Here is a 25,619-nt window from a genome sequence, read left to right as displayed (position 1 = left end):
AATAAACATTTTCATTCCAACCAAAACTAGTTTTCTTTGATTGAAAACAATAGTTAACAGTCATTTCCCTGTTGTGTTGTATCGTGCATCTTGAATAACCAGGCAGACCAATTGGTTAGAAGAAGAGTCTATGACAAATACATAGAGATCTAGTTGACTGTCTCCAGTAGCTATTTTTATTTTTAAAAAATTTTCAGTGTGACTGCAAGAGCCTGTGTTTCTTGAAAATAGCTCTTTAATAAGGACTGTGGTGTGAAATGTCTTTTTAAAATAATAAAAGTAGCAAATGTGTTCTAATTATCTCCCAATGCCTTCTTACAAAACTCATCACCCGGAAATCTCTTGAGATGTTTTAGATGTTTTGTTTAGTTTTTGCTCTCAGAAAAGAATGTAATAATCAATGCATACTTCTTCCCGACTCTAGAAACTGTGTTCCCAAGGATGTTGTACGTTGTACCAAAGTGGGAAATCTCTGCCGGTTAAACTTAATGATAGGATGGGTGTGATTTAAAATACCTCGTCAAATAATCTCTATTTCAAAAGTAAAATGTACAGAATTGCTTCAGCGTGGCTGCCTCAAAGCTGCCATTTCTCTTACAGTTGATCAGTTTCTAGGTATAAGAACCAGTCTCTCCTGGAGAAGGAACAGAATCACCTTGGTGACGTTAATAATAACAATCTCATGTATATTTACAACAGTGCTCTCAGCCTGCAGTCTTGAGAGGGGTGTGTGTGTTGTGTGAATGGGGCGTGCATAAAGGGAGATAAAGAGAGTTGGTCTCCATAAATATCAGTGTGCATTCATGGGCAGGAATAGGAAACCCTCTGACAATTTTGCTTTTCCTCAAGGTCATGAAATAATGATCTTTTGGCATGATTTCTCTGGATAGGCTCCTCCATAAGTCAAGTTTACAGTTTTCTAAACCCCACTTTTGAGACGTCCATCTTATAACCTCTTAAATTCTATTATCTTTCAGAAACCTCCTGCCCCACCAGCAGAAATATAACTCTTCCAAAGCTAAAACTATAAGCACTCCTGACCCTTCTTACCTGATTTTTCTATTTCAGTTATATGCAGCTGTTACAAGTAATTTTCCTTTCTTAACATCCTTGACTTGTAAAGAGTGTCATTGTTCCTAATGAAGATTGTGGAAGGAAGTGCCTCAATCAATTGTATACATATAGTCTGTAAAGATCTGCTAAGTTCCATCAGCTAAAATTCTCTCTGAATAATATAGTAACATAATTATATATTCAGGATGTTTGACATAAGGATGAAGGATACTGATACATGAGCATTCAGCTTCATTTGATGGAAAGTCAGATGAAGAAACCAGACTAGTGTCAGTTCACCGGTCCCCTTTGTAGGTCATCTGGCCAAGTTCACACACACAGAGGCTTGAGCGATGCTGCTTCTGCTGCCAGCCAGGATTGACCACATCACAGAAAGCAAAAAGGAGGACATCTGATTTAGAAAGTGTTTCATGTAGCCTAATTTTTTTTTTTTAGTCCAGTTGAAACCAGGTTTAGGGTTTTCCCACTTTTCAGAGTTTATCATGTGAATGACAAAGCAAGATCTATCAAAATATGAATATTTCACTTCCCTCTTAATTCATTAAACTCCTTCTGTTGCCAAAACTTGGCCTTTGTTCACTGGTGCCAAATAGAAACGCAGAGACAGAGTTTTGGGTGAGGTAGAAAGAAATAGCTTTATTGCTTTGCCAGGCCAAGGGGACCACAGCGGGCTACTGCCCTCAAGACAGTGTGTCCCACACGGGAGGGGGCAGTGAGGGGTCTTATAGTGTTCAATAAGCGGGGTGTGATCAGCTCATGGACATTCCTCTGATTGGTTGGTGGTGAGGTAACTGGGAGTTAGCATCATCAACTTTCTGGTTCCAACTGGTCTGGGGTCTATGTGCTTTGTGGGCAGTGTACAGTTAACTTCTCCACCTGGTGGGCGTTTCAGTATCTGCAAAACAGCTCAAAGGACATGGCTCAGAATATCATCTATAGTCCTTGGGGAAGAACTAAAGGTACTTGACTTTGTTTAATGGCTAAAGTATTATTATTTTGTCTTGCTTGCCTGTTTTCCTTTCTTTTTGCATTTTTTCTCACTTCTCTGATTCAATGTATTCTTTGGCTAAAGTTTTTCTACAGACAACAGGCAGGTGGACGACATGGGTGAGAGTCTATTCCGGGAAGACCTTACAGTGTCCTGCTCGGTTACACTTCCCTTCTCACAAAAAGAAATATAATTTTTTCTCTCTTATTTAAATGTGTTTATGAATCAGTCTACATTAATGAACAGGTTGGACTAAGAGAGGAAGAAAATAGCCTTGGGAAGGGGCCAAAATGAACTTATCAAATAAAGACTCAGCAGATAAAAGATTTCAAGAAATTTCTACTATTACCATTTACTTAGAACCAAGTTGGAAACACACCAAAACAGTCGTAAATATTTATATCATGATGGAAGATTCTACATATTAGTATGTGAGGTTGTAGTTACATTCTTAATTTTTTCAACAAAACCTAGATCTTTATTTACCATAAAGAAATTACTATGTATGCTGTTCCTGCTTTTCAGCAGTTTGATCCATGAGCATTTGCTAAGTGACTGCTGTGTGCCAGGGAAGGGCCAGGGAGGCTGAAATAAACATGGCAACCTCTTCTGCCCTTCAGAAACTCCTCCTCTAGTGGAAGACGGTGGTACCCATACAATGAGTCCTAGTGTTATATCTTAGTATAATATAAAGCTAAGATTAGGATAGTATAGAAGGAAAACCTGGGAAGGGAGTGGTAACTCAGTGAGTGTGGTCACAAAACATTTCAAGAACCAGGTGAGACTGGGGTCAAGCAGAGAAAGGGCATCACCAGTCAATGCTTTGGGAGATGCTCGAGGCCAGAGGAACAGCAGGAACACCCTGACACTGACGTGGAAGAACTAACTCCAGCATCTGCAGGCAGTCTACAAACCTAGCAGACTTTAGGAAGTGCAGCTTGTTTAGTTGTTTCATTCCAGGTGATAAACGGCGTTCAAAGCAGAGCTAAGAAGAATAGACTTGAGTCTGTGAGGAACAGAGAGCTATGGCGAAGCTTTGACCAAGAGAACACAATGGTCAGCTATGTCTGGGAGCAATTTTACAGGACGGAGTAGAAGCGGGTAGGGAGGGGAGAGGTGACATTAAGAGCAGAGCTGTGAATTGATGGGCTGCCCTGAAGGCTTCATTTCTAAGGGACCTCCTGTAGACAACTGTAAATATCAATATTTTGTTCCATTCGATTAATTTAACCACCACTGATTTGTGGCTATGAGAACTCTCTCCATAGCTGTTGTAGTTCTGCTTTTTATCTTGGAATGTTTTTCTTCTTTTTAGTCATACTATTCTTATTAAAATGGCAGCTCTGTTATCTTATCAAACATTAGAGGAGTTTTATGGCACATGCCATTATTTGTATGTAACTGAGGTTTAATAAATCAAATCCCCAAAAACAAGAGGATTTCAAACACACGTTAACTATGCTAAATTATGGATAATGCAGTAGACTCAGCAAAAGTCCTCCTGGAACTGCAGAAATGATTTCAATATAGTCTTTAAAATGTAAATTAATAACCAGATCATCTCAATTTATAAATCAGATCTGGGCTTATACCTTTGCAGGGAACAGTTTTTTTTCTATCACAATATTTAGAAATAATTTGGTTCTTTGGTGCTTCTTTTTTTTTAAATTTTTTAATTTATTTTATTTTATTTTGTTACGTCTTTATTGGAGTATAATTGCTTTACAATGGTGTGTTAGTTTCTGCTTTATAACAAAGTGAATCAGTTATACATATGTTCCCATATCTCTTCCCTCTTGCATCTCCCTCCCTCCCACCCTCCCTATCCCACCCCTCTAGGTGGTCACAAAGCACCTAGCTGATCTCCCTGTGCTATGCGGCTGCTTCCCACTAGCTATCTATTTTACGTTTGGTAGTGTATATATGTCCATGTCTTTGGTGCTTCTGAAAGCAGAAAATAAACTCACAGCACTTGTTCTTCTAGTCATTTTTATGTATTAAATATATATATATATATTTATATGAAAAATGATACAGTGATTTTGTACAAGAAGATGATATAGCGGGTTTGTGTAATATTTGCATACCTTGATCTGGTCCATTAATTTATAGCTTTACTCTTTTTTTTCACTTTTAAAGACATTTATTGTTTTTTTTTTCAAATTTTATAAGCAATACATGTTTATTGCTGACTACTAGAAATACATGCAAGCATAAACTAATAATTAACAGTCACCCATAATCTCACCCCCCAGAGATAACCATCGTTAGCATTTTTATACATTTCCTCCCAATGTCTACATATCTTTCTACTCTTTTTTTTTTAACATCTTTATTGGAGTATAATTGCTTAAAGTGTTGTGTTAGTTTCTACTGTATGACAAAATTAATCATCTATAAGTATAAATGTATCCCCATATCGCCTCCCTCTTGAGTCTCCCTCCCACCCTCCCTATCCCACCCCACTAGGTGGTCACAAAACACCGAGCTGATCTCCCTATGCTATGCAGCTGCTTCCCACTAGCTATCTATTTTATATTTGGTAGTGTATATATGTCAATGCTACTCTCTCACTTTGTCCATGCTTCCCCTTCCCACTCCCTGTGTCCTCAAGTCCATTCTCTAGTAGGTCTGTGTCTTTATTCCTGTCCTGCCCCTACGTTCATCAGAACCATTTTTTCTTTTTTTCTTAGATTCCATATATATGGGTTAGCATACGGTATTTATTTTTCTCTTTCTGACTTACTTCACTCTGTATGACAGACTCTAGGTCCATCCATCTAACTACAAATAGTTAAATTTCCTTTCTTTTTGTGGCTGAGTAATATTCCATTGTATATATGTGCCTCCTCTTCTTTATCCATTCATCTGTCGACGGACACTTAGGTTGCTTCCATGTCCTGGCTATTGTAAATAGTGCTGCAGTGAACATTGTGGTACATGTCTCTTTTTGAATTATGGTTTTCTCAGGGTATATGCCCAGTAGTGGGATTGCTGGGTCGTATGGTAGTTCTATTTTTCGTTTTTTAAGGAACCTCCATATTGTTCTCCATAGTGGCTGTATCAATTTATGTTCCCACCAACAGTGGAAGATGGTTCCCTTTTCTCCACACCCTCTCCAGCATTTATTGTTTGTAGATTTTTTGATGATGGCCATTCTTACTGGTGTGAGGTGATACCTTACTGTAGTTTTGATTTACGTTTCTCTAATGATTAGTGATGTTGAGCATCCTTTCATGTGTTTGTTGGCAATCTGTATATCTTCTTCAGAGAAATGTCTATTTAGGTCATCTGCCCATTTTTGGATTGGGTCGTTTGCTTTTTTGATATTGAGCTAAATGGGCTGCTTGTATATTTTGGAGATTAATCCTTTGTCCATTGCTTCGTTTGCAAATATTTTCTCCCATTATAAGGGTTGTCCTTTCATCTTGTTTATGGCTTCCTTTGCTGTGCAAAAGCTTTTAAGTTTCATTAGGTCCCATTTGTTTAGTTTCGTATTTATTTCCATTTCTCTAGGAGGTGGATCAAAAAGGATCTTGCTGTGATTTATGTCATAGAGTGTTTTGCCTATTTTTTCCTCTAAGAGTTTTATAGTGTCTGGCCTTACATTTAGGTCTTTGATCCATTTTGAGTTTATTTTTGTGTTTGGTGTTAGGGACTGTTCTAGTTTCATTCTTTTACATGTAGCTGTGCAGTTTTCCCAGCACCACTTATTGATGAGACTGGCTATTCTCCATTGTATATTCTTGCCTCCTTTATCAAAGATAAGGTGATCACATGTGTGTGAGTTTATCTCTGGGCTTTCTATCCTGTTCCACTGACCTATATTTCTGTTTTTGTGCCAGTACCATACTGTCTTGATTACTGTAGCTTTGTAATATAGTCTGAAGTCAGGGAGCCTGATTCCTCCAGCTCCGTTTTTCTTTCTCAAGATTGCTTTGGCTATTCGGGGTCTTTTCTGTTTCCATACAAATCGTGAAAATTTTTGTTCTAATTCTGTGAAAAATGCCATTGGTAGTTTTATAGGGATTGCACTGAATCTGTAGATTGCTTTGGGTAGTATAGTCATTTTCACAATGTTGATTTTTCCAATCCAAGAATATGGTATTACTCTCCATCTGCTTGTATCATCTTTAATTTCTTTCATCAGTGTCTTATAGTTCTGCATATAGGTCATTTGTCTCCTTAGGTAGGTTTATTCCTAGGTATTTTATTCTTTTTGCTGCAATGGTAAATGGGAGTGTTTCCTTGATTTCTCTTTCAGATTTTTGTCATTAGTGTATAGGAATGCAAGCGATTCCTGAGCATTAATTTTGTATCCTGCTACTTTACCAAATTCATTGATTAGTCCTAGTAGTTTTCTGGTAGCATCTTTAGGATTCTCTATGTATAGTATCATGTCATCTGCAAACAGTGACAGTTTTACTTCTTCTTTTCTGATGTGTACTCCTTTCATTTCTTTTTCTTCTCTGATAGCCGTGGCTAAAACTTCCAAAACTATGTTGAATAATAGCAATGAGTCTGGGCAACCTTGTCTTCTTCCTGATCTTAGAGAAAATGGTTTCAGTTTCACCATTGAGAACGATGTTGGCTGTGGGTGTGTCACATATGGCCTTTATTATGTTGAGGTTGGTTCCCTCTATGCCTACTTTCTGGAGGGTTTTTATCATAAATGGGTGTAGAATTTTGTGGAAAGCTTTTTCTGCATCTATTGAGATGATCATATGGTTTTTCTCCAGTTTGTTAATATGCTGTATCACATTGATTGATTTGCGTACATTGAAGAATCCTTGCATTCCTGGGGCAAATCCCACTTGATCATGGTGTATGATCCTTTTAATGTGCTGCTGGATTCTGTTTGCTAGTATTCTGTTGTGGATTTTTGCATCTATGTTCATCAGTGATATTGGCCTGTAGTTTTCTTTTTTTGTAACATCTTTGTCTGGTTTTGGTATCAGGGTGATGGTGGCCTTGTAGAATGAGTTTGGGAATGTTCCTCCCTCTGCTATATTTGGGAAGCGTTTGAGAAAGATAGGTGTTAGGTCTTCTCTAAATGTTTGATACCATTTGCCTGTGAAGCCATCTGGTCCTGGGCTTTTGATTGTTGGAAGATTTTTAATCACAGTTTCAGTTTCATTGCTTATGATTGGTCTGTTTATATTTTCTATTTCTTCCTGGTTCAGTCTCGGAAGGTTGTGCTTTTCTAAGAATTTGTCCATTTCTTCCAGGTTGTCCATTTTGTTGGCATATAGATGATTGTAGTAATCTCTCTTGATCCTTTGTATTTCGGCAGTGTCAGTTGCTACTTCTCCTTTTTCATTTCTAATTCTGTTGATCTGAGTCTTCTCCATTTTTTTCTTGATGAGTCTGGCTAATGGTTTATCAATTTTGTTTATCTTCTCAAAGAACCAGCTTTTAGTTTTATTAATCTTTGTTATTGTTTCTTTCATTTCTTTTTCACTTATTTCTCATCTGATCTTTATGATTTCTTTCCTTATGCTAACTTTGGGCTTTTATTGTTCTTCTTTCTCTAATTGCTTTAGGTGTAAGCCTGGGTTGCTTATTTGAGATGTTTCTTGTTTCTTGAGGTAGGATTGTATTGCTATAAACTTCCCTCTTAGAACTGCTTTTGCTGCATCCCATACGTTTTGAGTCGTCGTGTTTTCATTGTCATTTGTTTTCAGGTATTTTTTGATTCCCTCTTTGATTTCTTCAGTGATCTATTGGTTATTAAGTAGTGTCTTGTTTAGCATCCTTGTGTTTATTTTTTTTCCCAGATTTTTTCCTGTAACTGAGATCTAATCTCATGGCATGTGGTCAGGAAAGAAACTTGATATGATTTCAATTTTCTTAAATTTACCAAGGCTTGATTTGTGACCCGAGATATGATCTATCCTGGAGAATGTTCCATGAGCACTTGAGAAGAATGTGTATTCTGTTGTTTTCTTGATGGAATATCTATAAATATCAATCAAGTCCATCTTGTTTAATGTATCATTTAAAGGTTGTGTTTCCTGATTTATTTTCATTTTGGATGATCTGTCCATTGGTGAAAGTGGGGTGTTAAAGTCCCCTACTATGATTGTGTTACTCTCGATTTCCCTTTTATGGCTGTTAGCATTTGCCATATGTATTGAAGTGCTCCTATGTTGGGTAAATAAATATTTACAATTGTTATATCTTCTTCTTGGATTGATCCCTTGATCATTATGTAGTGTCCTTCTTTGTCTCTTGAAATAGTCTTTAAAGTCTGTTTTGTCTGATATGAGTATTGCTACTCCAACTTTCTTTTGATTTCCATTTGCATGGAATATTTTTATCCATCCCCCCACTTTCAGTCTGTATGTGTCCCTAGGTCTGAAATGGGTCTATTATAGACAGCATATATACTGTCTAATGTCTGTCATAATGGGTCTTGTTTTTGTATCCATTCAGCCAGTCTGTGTCTTTTGGTTGGAGTGTTTAATCCATTTACATTTAATGTAATTATCAATATGTATGTTCCTTTCACCTTTTTCTTAATTCTTTTGGGTTTGTTTTTGTAGGTCTCTTCCTTCTCTTGTGTTTCCTGACTAGAGAAGTTCCTTTAGCATTTGTTTTAAAGCTGGTTTGGGGGTGCGGAATTCTCTTAACTTTTGCTTGTCTGTAAAGCTTTTAATGTCTCTGTTGAATCTAAATGATATCCTTGCTGGGTAGAGTAATCTTGGTTGTAGGTTTTTCCCTTTCATCACTTTAAATATGTCCTGCCACTCCATTCTGGCTTGTAGAGTTTCTGCTGAAAGATCAGCTGTTAACCTTATGGGGATTCCCTTCTATGTTATTTGTTGCTTTTCCCTTGCTGCTTTTAATATTTTTTCTTTGTATTTAACTTTGATCGTTTGATTAATATGTGTCTTGGTTTGTTTGTCCTTGGATTTATCCTGTATGGGACTCTCTGTGCTTCCTGGACTTGATTAACTATTTCCTTTCCCATGTTATGGATGTTTTCAAGTATAATCTCTTCAAATATTTTCTCAGACCCTTTCTTTTTCTCTTCTTCTTCTGGGACCCCTATAATTCGAATGTTGGTGCATTTAATGTTGTCCCAGTAGTCTCTGAGACTGTCCTGAATTCTTTTCATTCTTTTTTCTTTATTCTGCTCTGCAGTAGTTGTTTCCACTATTTTATCTTCCAGGTCACTTATCCGTTCTTCTGCCTCAGTTACTCTGCTATTGATTCCTTCTAGAGAATTTTTAATTTCATTTACTGTGTTTTTCATCATTGTTTGTTTGCTCTTTAGCTCTTCTAGGTCCTTGTTAAATGTTTCCTGTATTTTCTCCATTCTATTTCCAAGATTTTGGATCATCTTACTATCATTACTCTGAATTCTTTTTCAGGTAGACTGCCTATTTCCTGTTCCTTTGTTTGGTCTGGTGGGTTTTACCTTGCTCCTTCATCTGCTGTATATTTCTCTGTCTTCTCATTTTATTTACCTTACTTTGTTTGGGATCTCCTTTTTGCAGTCTGCAGGTTCATAGTTCCCATTGATTTTGGTGTCTGCCTTCAGTGGGTGAGGTTCGTTCAGTGGCTTTTGCAGGCTTCCTGGTGGCGGGGACTGGAGCCTGTGTTCTGCTGGGTGGGGCTGGATCTTGTCTTTCTGGTGGGCAGGGCCACGTCTGATGGTGTGTTTTGAGGTGTCTGTGAACTCAGTATGATTTTAGGCAGCCTCTCTGCTAATGGGTGGTGTTTTGTTCCTATCTTCCTAATTGTTTGTCATGGGGCATCCAACACTGGGGCTTGCTGTGCATTGGGTGGGGCTGGGTCTTAGTGTTGAGACGGAGATCTCTGGGAGAGCTGTCACCAACTGATATTTCATGCCAGGAAGTCTCTGGTGGTCCAATGTCCTGAACTTGGCTCTCCCACCTCAGAGGCTCAGGCCTGACAGCAGGCCTGAGCACCAAGACCCTGTCAGCCACATAGATATGTTACAGGGTCTTTTTCCTTCTAGGGACTCAGCCAGGATTTCAGGCAGTGGGCCCTGAGTCCAAAAATTGCCTCTATTTGGGAACTTGCCAAACACGACACAGGAGAGACTTCAATATTTTCTTGGAGTTGGATTTGCTCTCTTGTACTTCTCCCATTGCCACAAAAAAAAATCCTTCCCTGAGTAGCTGCTGCTCCTTTATCCTTAATTCCCCAACTGAACACTCTTGTTACTCTTGAAAGTTACCTAAATTTTATAAAAATGCCTCAGTTGCATGTTATAAGTCTTTTCCAATGTGTCATGACCATCACTATCATATTCCATGAAATCAGGCTAAAACATAAGCACGTGATTTAGGACCTTGTTTATCTGGTAAAAGAAAACAATAACTTGCATTTGTTCTACAAAATGTGCCGTGTGTATGTGTTTAAGGAATTCTTAAAAAACTCTGGAAGTGAAATGTGACTACTTTGGTATAAACCAAGTGAGTTGTCACAACCAGAAAACAATTCAGTTCCCTTGGTGTGATTTATGGGTATTCCACTGGGTCAAGGCAAAGAAAATTAGTAACTGTAAGAAAGTAAACTGTGTACAAAATATTTCTTACTACTGAACTTCTCTTCCTTTTTTAGATCTTCTTTATTAGGGAACCATCTTGAAAACTAAGGCATTATTGTCAAGGACCATTCTGTTGTCAAAAATTCTTTTAAATTATTTCCTTTTATATACTTCAGTTATAGAAATTCTCCAAAGCCTCTGTTGGGAGTTAAATATAATTTAGTCCTTGACATAATCATACATTTTATAAACTTGTTTTGAGATTGTATTTTTCTCATTACCATTCATTGTCAAACAGTACTTTTTGTAAAAAAAAAAGTACAATAAGCAAGATAGCATGAGGTCACTATTTAATATATTTAATATGTGAGATGTCAGTTAAGTTGGATTCAGTATCTGTCCTCAGGTGATGTTATCTCTGATATTGAGTTGGAATAGGAAGTCTCCTTTCTTAAGAAATGCAGAGAAATTGAAGATGGGAGCTGTGTGTGTGTGTGTGTGTGTGTGTGTGTGTGTGTGTGTGTGTGTGTGTGTGTGTGTCTGTGTGCCTGTGTTTTGTTTGAGTGTATGGGGGGGGCAGTTTGTTCATTCAGTCATTGCAAGTTATGACCTGGCAACATAGTAGATATTCATTCAATCATTTTACACACTGTGACTAGAGACACGATTTTTATGTAAAATTAAAATGAGAATTTTTATTCATAAAATTCTTGACTTCCAAGGACCAGGAAGTTCTGCTTTGAATACATCATTCATTCTCGTATTTATTATAAGTTCAAAAGTTCATGTGTAGCAAGTCGTGAAGCCAGTATTTTCACCCACATCCTGACTCCTGATCCAGACCATCCCCACTATACCACACTGAGGGGAAATATAATGTTATGTGAGATGAGATTGCAGATCTGTGCTAGAGCAACACAAACAAACACACGACCAATGAATGGACAGCATGCTGGTTCTTTTAATTTGCTTCTCAACATTTACCAAGTGACATCCACTTAGCCAACATCCCTTTTGCCTTTAATTGTCATCTGTCTTCTCCCTTCCCCTTATTTCTTACTTTCCCTTCTCCTCCTCTAAGACCCAAAGTATGGATGGCAGGGAACCCAGACAGAGTTAGTCACAAAGCCCTACCTAAGTCCCTTCTCTCCATCTCCATCTTAAATCTTAATTTTGACAATTAGAATGATGAGTGTCTTTTTCTTTTAAGACTAAATTTTAAGGCATGTTCTAGATAGTAGAGTTGACATTATTTTTCCAGTCCTTAGATACCTCCATCCTTTTACTGATGACATAAAATGAGTTAATATTTTTGGCTTGTTTCTATAGCTACAGTTTCAAGAATATATAAACAAAATGAAATGTAAAAGAAAATAAAACTCTTTTCCAAGGATAGTATTTCCTAACCTAGTGTACCTTATAACTCCAGTAGGAGCATATGGTAGGTAAAAGTAAATTGATCAGATCATTATTGGAGAACATTATTCTCAATTTTTGTTCCTAGCAGTATTCAAACTTGTTTAAGTCATTTCAGGGCGGGAAGCTGAGGTTAGGCATGTAAGCAATTACTATTCTGAAGGAGTACACCTTTTTATTTTTCAGAAAGAAAAAAAAAGATTATAAATGCAAATGGTACCACTCTTAAATATTCAAAAGCTTATCAGAGTGAAATTTAAGTTGGAAAAAAGGTCTATGCCTTAGTAAGCTAAAATCTAGAACACTAACATTGTCCAATCTTTAGACAAATTAAAATATCTTAAAAGACTGTCCAGTTTCTTGAGCCTTCTCTTTGGCAGTACGTGTTGTACCAATATCGATGGTGGTGCCCACCCCTCCAGCCTCAAGCACAGGACATACTAACCGGGAACATTCTAAAGAGAAGAGCCTCTTGGCTTTGCCTTTTCTTTCTTTCTTTTTTTTTTTTTAACATCTTTATTGGAGTATAATTGCTTTACAATGGTGTGTTAGTTTCTGCTTTATAACAAAGTGAATCAGCTATACGTATACATATATCCCCATGTCTCTTCCCTCTTGCATCTCCCTCCCACTCTCCCTACCCCATCCCTCTAGGTGGTCACAAAGCACCGAGTTGATCTCCCTGTGCTGTGCAGCTGCTTCCCACTAGCTATCTATTTTACATTTGGTAGTGTATATATGTCCATGCCACTCTCCCACTTCGTCCCAGCTTACCCTTCCCCCTCCCCGTGTCCTCAAGTCCATTCTCTATGTCTGCATCTTTATTCCTGTCCTGCCCCTAGGTTCTTCAGAACCTTTTTTTTTTTTAATATTCCATATATATGTATTAGCATATGATATTTGTTTTTCTCCTTCTGACTTACTTCATTCTGTATGACAGACTCTAGGTCCATCCACCTCACTAGAAATAACTCAATTTCATTTCCTTTTATGGGCTTTGCCTTTGCTAAAAAGGCATGGTGAATCTTCATAGGAAGATGGCATATCACGTTGACATAGCAAAAATTTAAGCACATATAAAATATAAAATGAAAAGGTAAAGCCCTTAGTCCTTTTCCATTTAAAATTGATTTTGGGGGTAGGAAATGAAATTTTTCAAAAGTTGACCTGTTTGTTCCTGAAATATCTATCCATCACTGAGAAAAGAGGATAGAAATGGAAAAGCAGATCTCTTAAATTTTGTTGGAGGAACAAGTTGGTAAGAGTGATCACAGCTAGATTATGGGATTCTGGGAGGTGATGGCATGTGGGGCTGGTGGCAGTTGGAGCTGGGGGTGCTGGGCAGGGGGTGGGCCTCATCTCTGCACACTTCCTCCCAGCCTCACCCTCTCCCACCCTGTCCCCAGTACACACACCTCATTTGTCCCCCTTTTCTAATTTTGTCTTTTGTTCCAATTCTGCTCAATTACTTTAATTTTTAATAAAAAAATATAAATATGTCCTAAAATAAATTTGGGAAAATGTTAGATCAGCCTAGGACTTAATTATGCATGAAGTTATTGTGCTAGTTTTTTTCTTTTTTATGCTTAAGGATGGCTCCAGGGAAACCACTTTTCTATGGCCTTAATCAGGTGATTTAGACCTTGAAATTGATTCAGTTGTGTACCTGTGATTGTTTCACTGCACAGTGTGTAGTCAAATACCTTCCAGTAACCTTTGGCTGGAATAATTATCACCTTCAGCCAAAATGTGTGTTGACCAACCGCACACTGAAGGTTCACTAGTGAAGGTCACACTGACTCAGCCTATGGACAAGCTCATTTTGGTTGAGGTCACTGCAGTAGGTTGGGTAAGTGTCCCCCAAAATCTGTGTCAACCAAGAACCTCAGAATGTGACCCTGTTTGGAAATAGGGTCTTTGCAGATATAATTAGTTAAGGTAAGGTCATACTGCAAATACTATATGATATAACTCATATGTGCAATCTAAAATACGACACGAATGAACATATCTACGAAAGAGAAACAGACTCACAGACATAGAGAACAGACTTGTGGTTGCCAAGGGGGAGGGGGTGTGGGAGAGGGATGGAGTGGGAGTTTGGGATTAGCAGGTGCAAACTATTGTATATAGAATGGATAAACAACAGGGTCCTACTGTAGAGCACAGGAAACTATATTCAATAGATTGTGATAAACCATAATGGAAAAGAATATGAAAAAGAATGTGTATGTGTACAATTGAATCACTTAGCTATACAGCAGAAATTAACACAACATTGTAAATCAACTATACAATAAATTTTTTTTTTAAGAAATGAGATCACACTGAATTAGGGTAGACCCTAAATCTAAAGTGTGTTATCTTTATTTTTTTTTAAATAACTATATTTATTTATTTATTTCTGGCGTTGGGTCTTGGTTGCTGCATGCAGGCTTTCTCTAGTTGTGGAGAGCAGGGGCTACTTTTCGTTGTGGTGCATGGGCTTCTTGTTGTGGTGGCTTCTATTGTTGCGGAGCACGGGCTCTAGGTCACGAGCTCAGTAGTTGTGGCTTGCTGGCTCTAGAGAGCAGGCTCAGTAGTTGTGGTGCACAGGCTTAGTTGCTCCGCAGCATGTGGGATCTTCCCAGACCAGGGCTCGAACCCATGTCCCCTGCATTGGCAGGTGGATTCTTAACCACTGTGCCACCAGCAAAGCCCTAAAGCATGGTATCTTTATAAGAAGAGGACATACACACAGAGACACACAGAGAGGAAATCCGTTTGAAGACAGAGGCAGAGACTGGAGTGATGCAGCTATAAGCCAGGGAATGACAAGGGCTGCCGACAACCACGGGAAGCTAGGAGGAGGTAAAGAGTTCTTCTCCAGAGCCTTCAGAGAGATCACAGCCCTGCCGACACCTTGGTTTTGGACTTCTAATCTCCAGAACTATGCAAGAATAACATTCTGTCGTTTAGGCCACCAGACCGTGGCACTTTGTTCCGGCAGCTCCAGGAGCCTGATAAGGTCACCCTAGTAAGGAACCCAGTGGAGTCTGCCAAGCAGAGCAGCCACCGGAGGACATAGCACAGGGAAATAAAGGCGTGAATAACTCAGAGAAGCTGCCTGTCCCCAAACAGTGCCCACACCCTGAACAGATACAAACAGATCCAGATAGAAAGCCGTTTTTCCCTAAGCCAAGGCCATTCCCCTCCATAGCTCACGTTCAAGGCAGCTCACCCCCTGGGGCAGGATTGGCTCTGCAAGCCCAGGTGAGGCTGCCTGCGCCAGAGAAGTTCAAATCCAACCTCTTTGGTGAGCGGCTGTGAAAGAAGCATCTCCCCACGTGTGGATCCGAGGCTTATGTTTTCTGCCCATTTATGAGCCAGGCTCCTTTTCCCTCCTGACTTTGAACTTGCTTCTGAAAGCTAAGAGGACTTGTTGACTGTGAACTTGTTGGGTACCATGGACAGCCAGCAGTCATTCTCGGGTCTCGTGCAGAGCACGTGACATGACTTAAGTCTCATTTAAGGAAGTCGGCTCCAGCAGCTGTGTACAGAATGAATGCTCTCTGGATTTAGTATGAAAGGTGACTGTGTTTTTCCATTTAAAATATCACAAATCAGGGACTTCCCTGGTGGTGCAGTGGTTAAGAATCCGCCTGCCAGTGCAGGGGACAGGTGTTCGATCCCTGGTCCGGGAAGATCCCACGTGCCGTGGAGCAACTAAGCCCATGCACCACAACTACTGAGCCTGCGCTCTAGAGCCCACAAGCCACAACTGCTGAGCCCACGTGCCACAACTACTGAAGCCTGCGCACCTAGAGCCCGTGCTCTGCAACAAGAGAAGCCATGGCAATGAGAAGCCCGCGCACTGCAACAAAGACCCAACATAGCCAAAAATAAATAAATAAATATATATTTTTTAATGATAATATGTCATAAATCAATATCCTAAAGATCCCTTCCTGGCCATTATTATCATTTCAGCGTGAACTATGGGTAAAGCCTTGCTGAGTATCCTTTTTCACTTTTTAAAAATCTGCCAGCTCAAAATGGCAATTCGGATTGGATCGGCATTACCGTCTGTCTGTGTTACATTTCGTCGTGAGCACGTAGGACTTCATCTCCAGCGGAAATAATTTACATAAGGCTGACATTGCTAACTAACATCCACAGCTCATTTCCTGGTGCCGCCCAGTCATTTCTTTATTTTTATTATTCTGGTCCCACTTCAGCATCTTGTCTGGAAGGACAACAATATACAACCCTAATTTTTTCCATCTCTCTTTGTGTACAGAGAATGTTATTAAGGCCGTCAAAAGGGCTGCACTGTGCCTTTGCTTATGAGTATAATTAAACTCAGACCCTCAATTAGTCATTTTAACCCATATAACGGATGAGCGCTTGGTCCCGTGGTGCCACTAATTCTAGAGTGACCTTGAGAAAACCCCATCACGAAGTCATACTAGTGATAATTACACTCTCCCTAGAAAGCTCCTAGGAAATTTATTTTATCTGGTTTACTCTTGCGTTAGACGCAGGAAAGAAGAATTATTATTATTTTTATGTTAAGTTCAGTTGGTTGCCAATGTTATGCATCTAATGCATAACATTAGATGTTAATGCATAACATTTATGCATCTAATGCATAAAAAAGAATCTGTTTTTTAAAGTATTTTTAAGTCTCGTAGAATAAGTTCTGGATTTATCCCAATCTTGTTTTGCCGCTGCATTGAGTACTCTTACCCAGGCCCTGAAAGGAGGAGGACCTAGTCTACATGGATGCTATGCGCAGACACGACATCACTCACCCCATCCACACTCCATCTTCCCACACCTGCTCCCAAAGCAGAGGGTGCTCCCAAAGCAGAGGGTGCTCCCCACCTGAGCAGTTCTCCACGTCCTGATCAGTGTATCTATTACGGAGGCAAAGTGGATGGTTTTCTTGAGTCATGACTCAATAATAAAGGTCCTCTTTGAAGGAAGGGAACAGAATTCAGGGGGACAGAATGAGTAGGGGGTCTTAGGGGTCCATCAGAGAAGATGGTTGGTTTGCCCATCTCTGCAGCTCCATCAGTGACGGGGGCTCCAGTTTCCATGGTGCACCCCAATGCCTCTAACTCACTTCCTCTTACCTAATCAGAAGGAGATGGTCGTTTGTACCCTTATCACTTTGCTTGGACTGTCGTAACATGGCACCACAGGTGGGGTGGCTTAAACCACAGAAATTTATTGTATCACAGTTCTAGAGCTTAGAAGTCTAAGATTAGGATGTTGGCAGGGCTGGTTCTCAGAGGCCTCTGTCCTCAGCTTGCAGGTGGCCACCTACTGGCCATGTCCTCACTTGGTCTCCCCTCTGTGCGTCTGTGTCCTGATCTCCTCTTTCTCTAAGGACACCATATTGGATTAGGGCCCAGGCTAAAGACCTTCTTTTATCTTAATTACCTCTTTGAAGACAATTTTTATATACAGTAACATTCTGAGGTACAGGGGGTTAGGACCTAACATCTGAGCTTGGGAAGGACATAATTCAGCCCATAATAATACTCCAATAGTTGGATTTCACTGTCTGTTCTCACTTTGGGAAACAATTTTTAATAAATTAAAACATTCTTCTAGCAAGGTCATGTTGACCAGTGTGAAGCCTATTTTAATTTATTGTATAACAAAGCCAAAATCATACTTATTCCCTAACCAAAAAAATAAATATATAAAGGGCTTCCCTGGTGGCGCAGTGGTTGAGAGTCCGCCTGCTGATGCAGGGGACGCAGGTTCATGCCCCGGTCCGGGAGGATTCCACATGCCGTGGAGCGGCTGGGCCCATGAGCCATGGCCGCTGGGCCTGCGCATCCAGAGCCTGTGCTCCGCAACAGGAGAGGCCACAACAGTGAGAGGCCCGCGTATCGCAAAAACAAAAAAAAACAAAAAAAAAGGTTAAATGAGAAAGTTTAGTTAATTCCCAATTGGTAGACAAAGATGTTTAATATTTATTCCTGTAAACCATTGGGTTATAAAGTGTTAGCTCCCTGATAAATAAAAAGCAAATTGTAAGTGCTGGTTCCTTCTTAACATCTTTCATAACTTCTTAATATTAAAAATACAATTTTCCTTCTTCTGCCTCCCAAATTATATTACATTGCTTCAGAAGTAGCTTCCCTGGATGAAAAGCTAAGAAACAAGTCTATTAACCGTAAATTGAAGAAGAAAGAGCTTGCCAAACAGTTTTACTTATTGCTTACATACTAATCTTCTCCAATACTTCAATCCATCTGTTTTCATACCATTTCTCCTTTCCCTTTTCAAAGTGACATTTATTTTGAAATAGAGCCAATATTTACCAGAGTTGGGACAAAACAACCAAGGAGATGGTACAATTCACAGAAGAACATCAGAGCACACACAGAGGCTAACCCATGTCCAGTAATGTTGATGAAGATCTCCAACTTGCAGTTATGACTGCTCTTGGAGGAAAGAGAAACATAGTCAGTGAGAGCCGTGAATAACATTGTCCAGAAGCACCAGTTCAGAGAGCACCCTCCTAGCCACCATCTTACGGATTCAGAGTGAAGAGCTGGATGTGCAGCTCTGCCCCACCCAGCCTGTCTCTTAATTCTGCTGCTCTCCTTATTCTCTTCCTTGAGTCTATTTGAAATAAATTTAATTTCTTCCTGAGGTGACCAAGAATATTTGAAAAAAAGAGTAGAAAATTTTCCAGTTTTCCTCCTGTTCTCACAGGCCCCCTTTCCTGGGTTAGTGATTTCCTTGTGTCCCTGTACAGGTGTCCATGACTGTTCACTGCAGGGCATTTGACAGACAGCTGCAGGGGAGGCTGACTGTGATGTCTGGTTCCCCGGGTTCCTCTCCATCACCCTTTGAAGCTGCGATAGGGAGGGATGAGAAATGGGGTCTTTGTACTCAGAGAGCTATGGCTGCATGAAGATCATAAGAAGCAGAGGTACAGGTCGCAGAATAGAGACTCTCCACTGGAGTACCTGCATCGTGGACTTCCATGTTGCCTCTCTGCTACGCGATCGTCAGCATCTCATAGAGAGTTCCCCGAGCACTGGGGAAGCTACTGAAGGTAAAAATCATTCTTTAGTGCTTATTAGGAAGTTCTCATTCTGAGCTGGCAGAAACTTCTGGAAGTACCAACTAAAGTGTTCTTCTTAAGCAGAGAAAAGTCAAAGAGAGGGGAGCCCTGTCCAGATTTCATGCTTGGTCTACATTTTCTTGCCTCCAAAAGGTTTAAGCAAAAGAAGCAATAGTTAGGAAAAACGTGACAACCTTCACACTAGATTTTCAGGACTCTGTGCTTTTCTAAGTCTGTATCATAAAGTCACTTTCAGTTTTTCAGTCTGCTAAGTAAAAGGACAAACATGCCAGGACTTCAGACTAAGCCTATGTCCTTTGTTATTGTCCCATAGAAAGACAAATCCATCATTATTCCCCATTAACAGGCACTCCAGTAGCAAGGAGATGCCGTGCTGTGGATGCACTGACTGGGGCTAATGAACCCCAACAGCTAATTACATTTCTCTTAAGGTAACTTATTACCAGAAAGGAGCTGTGTTAGCACAAAGATGTTATGAGAGAACGGCGATACCCAGGAAGAGGCCAGCGAATCAATCATCCCCCATAATTCTCCATGATAGCCCTATCTGGACTTTCGTGTCCAGACCATTGTTCTTCCCGGCATTACATTTGGCCTGACCTTATTTTGGACCAACAGTGTTATTGGTAATGGCAGGCTAATTTATATAAACAAACGAGGGCCCTGCCATATAAAAGCATCATCATTGCAGTTGGCACTCACTGCTCTAAGAGCTCTCTATTTTGCTCAAGTTTGGGTCAAGTGGTTACAGCCAATGAAGCTTACTGCAAAAAATAATTATTTCAGGGAAGAAAAAGCACCATGTCCTTGTAAAACCTGCCAGGAAGTGTGGCGTGTGGTCTGTTGCATAGAGTGGGTCCTCCCTCCCATGTTTTGGAGGAGACTGGTTTCAGGTCTTAGAATCTTAACAGGACCTGAAACGCTATTTTTCCTTAGCACGTATGAAGGGAGTGCTGATAAGCTTCTTCCTAGAACATAAAGGAACTTTACTTATTTCTCCTCTGCAGGCAGCACTGCCATCCTGACTAGCAAACCTGATTAAATGTCATTTGTCCTTGACCCCTGTCACTTTTAAGCAGCTGAAATAGATTAAGAGGCCGGTGCTTCCCAAATCAGGTGGCGCCAGGTGTCAGCAGCCAGGACCCCCTAGTAAGAGTCACAAAGGAACTGATGCTGGGGTCTATTATGATTTTCCAGGGCTCGTTTCTATTTGAGGGGAGATGATTGAGACAGATTATCCTCCTGTTTCCTCTCAAGCACCCAGCCAGGTGCAAGCTTAGACAGAGACCTTCAGAAGACAAGTGTCTGAGCATCCTTCCACTGAGGCCAGCAGGGGACCACAGCTCAGAAAGGCAAAGCTGTGGGTCTAAAGCACCCACGTGACCACTGAGACAGGAACATTGTTGGAGAAATGTTGGAGCCAACGTTTCTGGAGCCCTTACCTGTCACCTCTCAAGGACTGTAAGATTCCTCTTCTTTATATAGGAACTTTTTATGCTCCGAAGGCTTTGATTTGAGTGAAGCCAAAGGTCGAGAAGTACGAGGAACCATAAAGATCAGATTCACCTGGCCCGTGGGTCAATCTGACCAGCCGCAAAGCTGCATCCCTCTCCTCAAGGGGCCCCTTCTATTTTGACTCTGGCATGAACCCCTACATCCCCAGCATTTCCTTCCCCCCAGCTTACTTTTCTTTCATTTAACATAAAATGAACCATTTAGAAGTGACCAATTCAGTGGCATTTCGTACATTCCCAATGTAGTGCAACTGCCTCTATCTAGTTCCAAAATATCTTCATGACCCCAAGAAGAAACTCTGAACCCATTAAATGGTTACTCCCCATTCTCCCTCCTGCTGGCCCTGGTGATCACCAGGCTGTGTTCTGTCTTTTTGGATTTACCCATTCTGGGTATTTCATTTAAATGGAGTCATGTAATGTATAGCCTTTTGTGACTGGCTTCTTTCACTTCGCATAATGGCTTCAAGGTTCCTCCATGTTGTACCTTGGATGAGTACTTCATTCCTTCTTATAGTGGACTGACGAATATTTCTTTGGGTGGATAGACTACATTCTGTTTATCCATTCGTCCATCGATGGACATTTGAGCTGTGTCTGCCCCTTGGGTACCGTGACTAATGCTGCTATTAACATGTCCCTCTATTTGTTTGAGCCCCTATTTTCATTCTTTGGGGCATACGTTTAGGAGCAGAATTGCTGGATCGTATGGTCCCTCTTGGTATAAGATTTTAGGAACTGTCAAATTGTTTCCCTGCCTATTTTATGTATGCCCATCCCATCACATTTTCTGGGCTAGACTATTCTCTTTTTCTCACCTTGTTTGCCTTTTCTTTTGTCTATTCATTCCAGAGAAGTTTTCTCTCCAACTGTTGGATTATTAAGGCCATTTGTCTTTATAGCACTCTGCATGAGTCCTTAAAAGAAAGGCACTGGGCTTCCCTGGTGGCTCAGTGGTTGAGAGTCTGCCTGCCGATGCAGGGGACACAGGTTCGTGCCCCGGTCTGGGAAGATCCCACGTGCCGTGGAGCGGCTGGGCCCATGAGCCATGGCTGCTGAGCCTGCGCGTCCAGAGCCTGTGCTCCGCAACGGGAGAGGCCACAACAGTGAGAGGCCCGCGTACCGCAAAAAAAAAAAAAAAAAAAAAAGAAAGGCACTACGTTAATGTTACAGTTTTCACTTTAAAACTCTGAGGACTGGGAACAACTCACTGCAGCTACATGGTCAGAGCTAGCCAGACACGCCGAGTCTCCAGCCCCACACTGGGCCCCTCTGCCCTCACTGTGTTTGCAATGCTGGCCTCTTTTCTGTTGCTCTATACACTGAGATCTTTTCTACCTCAGGACCTATACGTGTGACTCCCAGCACCTGGAGGACTTTATTCTCTCTTTTTTACCTTTAGGCTCAGTTTAAATGTCTTCTCTTCAGAGAGACTTTCCTCAACACCTTCCCCTCCCTAATGCCTTTGCAAAGCATGCTGAGCTCTTGATCAAACCTTCTGACAGTTTGGAGTGATGTCCTTGCCTGTGTTCTTGTGTGTGTCAGGCCAGTTGCTCCACAAGCTACGTTCTTATCTACCTAAGGATCGTGTCTTTTATCGTCATAGATTTCCCTGCCCCAGAACAGCCTCTGGCCCTGATAGACCCCTATAAATAGCTCTTAACTGAATGAATGAATGAATGAATGAATGAATCAGTGAACAGTCCTTCTGTTGCTGCTTTGCTGGCTGCCTAAAAAGTGTCCTGTACTAATTTTCACCAAAGCAAGGAACCTTTTAACTTTCCTGGCTTCTCATAAAATCTTCCCAATTGCAGAGAGAATGTTACTTGCATGATCACCAGTTTCCCCGTGAGATCAATTTCTTGGTTAGAGCCACGTACCTGCTTATTTTCCAGTGTGGGTGTTTGTGATATTTCTGTTAAATAAAACCACCACATCAATCAGTTTCACCAAATGGCAGAATATATTTTCTCCTGTTTAGTTCAGTTTGTCCTTGCAGTTTGGTCTTACTACCCCTGGTTCTTACGATGCTGAATTCTTCTCCCACCTCATTGAAAGGAAGCTGTTGGACTGTTGGTGTATCAGCGCAGTTAGATAATAAATATGGACAAAAACTCTCTAATATCACTAATCATCACTTAATTCTCACAACAACTTTATAAATGATAGGTTACTGTGTGGGGTTTTATCCCCCAATTTTAAATAAGAAGAAACTGCAGCTCAGAGAACTTCAGCAATTTGTCTTAGAGCTCGTGGTAGAAAGCTGTGAGCCAAGATTTAAACCTGGGCTTTCAGAATCCAAATATCGAATAGAATGCTCTGCCGTGACGTCAGCCTCGGTGTCAGCCTATCAGCGCTCAGCACTGCAGCCAACCTGCCCCACTCGTAAAGCATCAGGACAGCCGCAGCCATCTCATCATCACCTCCTTGGTCAAGTGCTAAATCAACAGCGTAGATAAAATGGGTGACGTCTCTTGTTCCACACAAACAGATACTGAGTTTCTGGTATGTGCCCAGGACTCTGCTAGGTACCAGAGAAACACACATGAATAAGACGTGATACTTATGGCCTAAAAGGGTAGAAGGGAACCTGAGCTATAGGGTGTAATGTGTGCCCTTAGTGCCATAAAAAGTTTATGCAGAATTTCTAGAAGACCTCTGAGTGAAGGAATCATAGATTCCACCTGCAGGACTCCAGGAAGACAGCCCAGAGGCCTGCACTGGGAGGAAGGAAAGCTTTCAGGGGAAGGGGGTAGAGGAGCGGTGTTGTCCAGGCCATAGGGTCTGTATGCAGGAAGAGCCCGAGGCCCACTGGGGCTTAGCAAGTGGCTGAGGGGGGCTAGTCAGGGTGTGGTTGGCAGAGAAGGACCTGAGAGGCCCCTGGGAGGGGAAGGGTCTTTTGGGAGCCGATTGGTAAGATTGTTGGGAGGGAGGGTCATTTTGAAGAGGTTCCTTTATTCTTGTAGGCCACGGGGAACCGTGGAGCGGTAAGCTGTTAGAGACACAGTGTTCCCTGTGCCGTAGAGATTCAGCCGTGCCCACAGGGAGGAGGAAGGATGTGGGCGGGGGAGAGGCAAGGGGAGGGGATTGTGGAGCTGAGGGGCAGGTGGGGCCATGATGGCACTGGCTCTGTTTGCTGAGCCTGGACCAGTCCAGGCCATGCACTAGACGCTTCAGACGCCCTGTCTTTGAGATAGGTGTGATGTTGTTATGGGATACCATCTTAACTGTAAAGTCCAAACCAAGAGGAGCTGGCCTTCAAATCCAGATCTGGCTGGAGACCCACTAGCTGTGTGATCTTGGGCACCAGAGGTGGCCTCTCCAAGCCTCAGTTTCTCCATCCATGAACGGCGGTGATGGTGTTGATGCAGGGCAAGGACAAGGGTGCGGCGAGGAAGGCTGAGTTGTGGAGAGTTGGAGCCCGCTTTTATTTAAAATGTTGATATTTGAGGGAACTCCCTGGCAGCCCAGTGGTTAGGACTCTGTGCTTTCACTGCGGGGGGCCTGGGCCCAATCCCTGGTTAGGGAACTAAGATCCCACAAGCCGCATGGCGCGGCCAAAAAAAGAGAATTTTTTTTTAATTAAAAAAATGTTTTAAAAATTAAAAAACAGGAAATGATCTCATTAGTACCAAAGTTCTGAAACTCCAATGCCTATAAGCACCAGAGAACTGACGTTAATAACAGACAGGCATAGTTGTTCCATAAGGAATACTTAATTAAAAAAACTTAAAAGTAAGTAAATAAAATAAAATAAAATTTTGATATTTTGTTCATCATGGATTTTTTCATTAATTTTGATGAAAAATATTGTGTTAAAATTATTTAGTACAGCAGTGTAAAGGTACTCAACACAACTGAACTGTACACTAAAAAATGGTTAAGATGGGGCTTCCCTGGTGGCGCAATGGTTGAGAGTCCGCCTGACGATGCAGGGGGCACGGGTTCGTGACCCAGTCTGGGAAGATTCCACATGCCGCGGAGCAGCTAGGCCCGTGAGCCATGGCCGCTGAGCCTGCGCATCCGGAGCCTGTGCTCCGCAGCGGGAGAGGCCACAGCAGTGAGAGGCCCGCGTACCGCAAAAAAAAAAGAAAAAAAAAAAGTTAAGATGATAAATTTTGTTATTTATATTTTATCACAATTAAAAATTACCTATTATTTCTGATGATCAGTGAATTTTTGGAGTACCCCCCCCTAAATTTTGCACTGAGTAAAGGCCTCGTTCACCTCACCCTTATGCTGGCCCTGCAGCCATGCATATAAATAGCTCGGCACAGGGCCTGGCCCACAGGAAACTCACTTTAACTGCTGGCTGCTGGCTCTGGACAGCAGCCATCATGCAATTGGAATGAAAGTCTTGGGAGCTACTGGGAATGATCAAGGGAGAGTTGAGGGCTAAGTGTTGGGTCCCCTCTGTCTCCTAGGTGCTTCACAGACTATGCCTCGTCTAATCCTCTCAAATATAAGCCCACTTTACAGATGGAGAAACTGAGGGTCAGAGAGCTTAAGTGTGTTGTCCAAGGCCAGGCTGATAATATCAGAGTGGAAATTTGACGCCAAAGCTTTTCTACTCCCCCAGGCTGAGTTTCAGAGCATAAAATACTTCCATTCTTTACAAATGAATGCCAACATTTCACAAACATTGTATGACACAAATCAGGACCTGCTAAGAGAAGGGTGTGGAGGTATTCATGGCGTGTTCCTGTGTGTATCCTTCTCCCTGGCTCCCCAAGAAACCCCACTACCTGCCACTCCAGAGTGTCTTGCCTGAAATTCCTTTAACGGGATAAGAAGGTGGCCTGGTCTCTCTCTGAACTCTCTATGGACCAGGGCTGGAGAAGGAGCGGGCGGCTGGAGGCTGGTTTCCAATTTTATGTCCTTTCTGTGGCTACAGTCCATTAGTATTGCTGTCACTTAGTCCTCTGTCTCCTTCCCATGCTAGAAAGTTATCATTCACTTGACAAGCAAAGAAATCAATCACAAGCAGCGATGCCTATTTAGTCACAGACCAAA

The 25,619-nt window shown here is 41.2% G+C and overlaps 1 protein-coding gene across 2 annotated transcripts in view; it reads left to right on the top strand.

Moving 5' to 3' along the window:
• Positions 1-25,619, top strand: part of CTNND2 (catenin delta 2) — a gene marked incomplete at its 5' end in the record, with an annotated part of 935,921 nt that overhangs the window by 752,882 nt on the left and 157,420 nt on the right. The gene's annotated exons all lie outside the window — the stretch shown is intronic.

Source organism: Grampus griseus, assembly GCF_964374135.1.
Source record: "Grampus griseus genome assembly, chromosome: 3".
Taxonomy (NCBI): domain Eukaryota; kingdom Metazoa; phylum Chordata; class Mammalia; order Artiodactyla; family Delphinidae; genus Grampus; species Grampus griseus.
Note: the sequence above shows the minus strand (reverse complement) of the source record. Positions and strands in the feature narration are given on the sequence as shown.